This window comes from Macrobrachium nipponense, chromosome 1 (assembly GCF_015104395.2).
Source record: "Macrobrachium nipponense isolate FS-2020 chromosome 1, ASM1510439v2, whole genome shotgun sequence".
Classification (NCBI taxonomy): domain Eukaryota; kingdom Metazoa; phylum Arthropoda; class Malacostraca; order Decapoda; family Palaemonidae; genus Macrobrachium; species Macrobrachium nipponense.
The window spans coordinates 95,599,892-95,604,322 of NC_087200.1; the positions used below are offsets into that span (position 1 = coordinate 95,599,892).

A 4,431-nucleotide genomic window follows, 5' to 3' on the forward strand; every position below is an offset into this window, starting at 1 on the left:
TTTCGTAGATGAAAGCTTTAGTTCGTACATCAAGTTCTAGATGTAATTTACTCTAAAGGTTTTGTAATTTACTCTAAAGATCTTGAAGTTACTCCAACCCCGACTTCCTCCTCCCCTCCCCAGAACAATCTCCTCCCCAAACCCCCAAGAAAAAAAGTGAAAACTAATTCAGTTACTTTGAAGGTTCTTCTCATTAATAAATGTTGAAGCGTTATACTGACACGCCCACGTTACCTACATTAGCTATTTTTTCGGTACTTCAATCCGGGACCAAATATTGTACCAGTTGAACAACGTTTTGGTATTTAGCGACATTTCAGTTCCCTTTCTGCTTGCATTGGCAGTTCTTTATATGGTTTTAGTTTAATAAAATCAAGTATGCATGACCAGTTTCCACTTTATTTTTGTAAAAGTGTTTTACAGAAATGTCAGTATAAAAACTCATTCTTGGTAATTACCTGTTGCAAACAGTTAAACACATCAGTGCCAGGAACAACATAACAGACTCTTCTAGAGCATCTGTTTCCATATCCATTGCATTAACAAAATAGTTTTGTAAAAATGCAGTCCATAGTCACAGCATTTAACGCCATTCACACATATTCCAGTCTGTAGGGAAGACAGAAGTACCATTTATTAGGATAGGGGAGAAATTAAACTTCATTCTTTTTTCCCAAGTTTGCCTAATTTTAAAACTGTTTTAGATTCAAAATAAAACATGTTTTTGCAAGGCTCAAGAAACTTCAAGATTTCATGTTATCCTTAAATGAACTTTATATCTAGTTACTTTAAAAGCAAGGATGCAAGCAAGTGTCGGACACAATCTATCTAGGCACAGTCTACAACTTTTATGTACCTGCAGGTTAGCGGTCTTTTCAGACAGTAGCAAAGCAAGTTTCTGACTCCTAGGGGAAACTTCAGCTGGCAAACAATTTGTCTCCCGGGAACAAAAAGCATGTTAGCAGACACCCTTTTTAGACCTCTGTAGGTATCAGAATTGGGAATATTTAAGCGTTTCAAATTAGGTGAATCAAGCCTTAAAGGGGGTGAGTGGATGCAATCGCCTTTGAGGACCAAAAACTAAGAAAATGAAATTAGAATAAAATCGATTAGTATTATTATATGCTTTATGAGAACTAGAGGGAATTAGCCTTTACACATTCATTTGAGGGATGTTTATAAACTAATCCAGCAATAAGGACGAAAATGCAAGCTCTAGTACAGTCCGCAACGCTAGCAAAATCATGCAGAGGTTTCAATGCACACATTTTAGATCTTAACCTAAACAGTTCCAGAGTACAGAGGCTTCAAAACTGAAGCTACCAATGAAACATTACACGAGCTTCTTATTACCCGAAAAGAAGTACTTTTGTTAGTGTAAAAATGATCAATTAATTTCCCTTACATTTTACCTCAAAAGTTAAAACTACCAGTGAGACTTTACACGGGCTTTTTTTTTCGTCCTGAAAGAGAAATAGTTGAATTAATATAGTTTAATTTGTTAGCACTTCCAGTTGTACGTGGCAGAACAATCTGCCATGTACAGCTCGAGTCCACCTTTGCCTGACAGGCGGCAACGCCACCTCGGCAAAGGTGGACTTGAAAGTGCTTAGGTTTTGACACAATTTTATTCACACCGAGAAATATTTAATAAAATAAAACTATTATAAATTCAAAAGTATTTGGTAACCACTGAGACTGGAAATTACAAAGTTATGTTTCGTAAAAAGGAACGGGCAAGAGTACTTACACAAACAAGGTACCTCGTAGAACCTGAATTCGATATTTAGATTAGAAATGAGGAGTTTACAGTTTACCATCATAGTATATGAACCTATAAGCTCAAAAAGTAAAATGCTGAATAGACGCATTAATGATTATAGATGTAGGGAGATTTCAATATAGACGACCGTAAAACGTACCTATTTGCCATTCAGAACAATCAAGACAAGCCAGAAACAAGAGAGAAATTACTCACCAACTTATACTTCACATTTAAGAAGTCACTTACGACAGTCAGGAAGTTTCTGCCAAATCACCAAAAAAAACAAAAAAAACACGTCGAATCTCCAGTTAGCTCCCAACTAATTTCAACTATCACGGCATGGGTAGATTACCGGATGTTAAATATATTTCAAGATTAAAAGTGACAGCAAAATAGCCTCTCGGCTTACCCGGAACGACTCTGGAGTCTAGAGTTTGAAGGCGTTTGAACGCAGGGAATAGGAAATAGCTATCTTGGCTAATTTGCACTCTTCCCGCTAGGGGTATCTTTCAATGACTGTCTTCAAGGTAGCATTAATTTGTAAATTCACGCACCGTCTTCATTGTGCGTGCACAGTCAAACCAATTTCTTCGGGCCACCAATATATTATTCAATTTGTTTTCAAACATAAAATACAACTAATATCCATTTCATGAGGGAAACGTTTTTCGAGGTATGATATAATGTGATGCACCAACAGAGATTTTTTATCAATTTTTTTATAATAAATAAGTGTTATGTCACTCAACAATTTCCAATAGGTCTTCATTGTGTGCGTGGAAGGTGTATGTACAGTGGGGCTCAAATCTCATGCGACATGATTCTTTTTATATCGTCCAGATTCTCAGACTCAACGTGACGTTGCCAAGTAGTGTTAAACTTTTTTTTTTTCTAATGTCATACATGTCGACAAGTTTGCGAATTCACAGCTAGCCCTATTTTCCTTATGGTTATATAAATATGATCCCTTTTATGCATTTGTATGATTCGTAATCTGTGTGATTTGAACTGATTTTTTTTTACGTTGCTTAGTTCAAAGTGCGGTGTGATAAGGTTAGCGGTGCCATCAATGAAACCGCACTTACATGCTCCTCGGACTGGTCAACATAACTAGTACGTCTGCAGCATTATGACAGTAGACCTAATAAGCTCAACAGTCATGACAACATTTTCAAAGTAGGAATATGAATTACAACCAGTTTTCTTTGAATGTTGAAGTTTATGCTGTGTTTAAGCTGCCTGTATGTTGCAAAATGTTTCATAGGCTTAAAGAAATAGTCTATGCCTTCTGAGATGTAACCTAATCTGTTACTAATGAATTTATTTGTAGAGATTACCTGTTCTTTGATGAATAAGATAGAATATGAATACGATAGAATATGAATTACGACCAGTTTTCTTTGAAGTTTTAGACTGCGTTTAAGCTGGCTGTATGTTGCAAAATGATTTATTTCCCTAAAAGATATTCTAAGTCTTCTGAAATGTAATCTGTTACTAATGTTTTTATTTGCAAAGATAACCTGTTCTTTGAGGAATAAAAGATGCTGCTGATTTTGATTATATGGAGAAGATGGCTATTAATCGAAATATCATAAGTATTAACTATCAAGACGTATAGAACACTTGTTTTTCAACTGATTTAAAATATTATTTTCTTAAAATTCCTTCTGCTCGCTTTTGGTGTATAATTTATTCTTTCATAAGGTAACTTGAAGTGCAAGAATGTGTAGATAACCTCATTTGCTTTCTGGCCAGAAATTGTTAATAAAGAGATACGACTGTTAAGTGTAAAGTAAAGAAATCTAACACCTAGGCCTAGAAACAATATCTTGGCTTTGACAAAAGAATACTTGCATATGCGAATATTTGCAATTATGCCATCATTTTTGAAATATTTAAGAATTATAACAAATAATTATGTATGAAAATCATAATATTCTTCTAAAACATATAAAGTAAATATTTTCAAGATAATTTCATTGTCGCTAGTCAGTGTAGACCTACTTATGTTTCACTGGGTGGTTGTTGTTGCACCGACACTAATGATCCATCACACACGCTCCCTTCACACGTTGATAGCGGTGGGCGCATTCTACTTTTGTACATACATTTTTACATTTTTTTCAGTACCGAGGTGTAAAAGCAGTCAAATAAGACTAGTTAAAATTTTATGCTTGATTTTGAAACATTGTTAATGCTATGACAATTTTTTTCTTTAACATTTGAACTGATGCTTGATGATAACCTCATTTTGGTCAAATGCGTCAGCGATGTGTGAACGAAAGTTTTGAAAATGTTTCGAAAGAGATTTTTCTGAAATTTGCTACACATGACATTTTTTTACAGATTTGAAATATATGACAGATTTAACTCTTATGAAGCATATTATGACCTTATTGTATTCAATAATCGCGTTTCCGCATTGAAATAATAGATAGATATAGAGCATGTTAGGTTGCCAGTTAGTGAATTTTGAACGAAATCCTATGGAAACATGTCGCACGAGATTTGAGCATCACTGTACATGTGTATATGTGAATAAATATTTGTTAACAAATATATATAATACACAAACATATATATACGCATATTATATATAATATATATGTAAATAAATACACACAAGTCCACCACACACACACTACACACACACACGCACACACACA

The 4,431-nt window shown here is 34.5% G+C and overlaps 1 long non-coding RNA gene across 2 annotated transcripts; it reads right to left on the bottom strand.

Moving 5' to 3' along the window:
* Positions 1-383: 383 nt before the first annotated feature.
* LOC135220256 (uncharacterized) lies at positions 384-4,176 on the bottom strand. 2 transcript variants are annotated; one of them, XR_010315624.1, is made up of 3 exons: positions 1,979-4,176; positions 857-982; positions 384-609 (listed from the first exon to the last, which is right to left on the bottom strand). It is a non-coding gene; the product is annotated as an uncharacterized LOC135220256 (long non-coding RNA). The 2 variants fall into 2 exon arrangements; XR_010315625.1 differs by having other exon boundaries at positions 857-1,080.
* Positions 4,177-4,431: the final 255 nt, after the last annotated feature.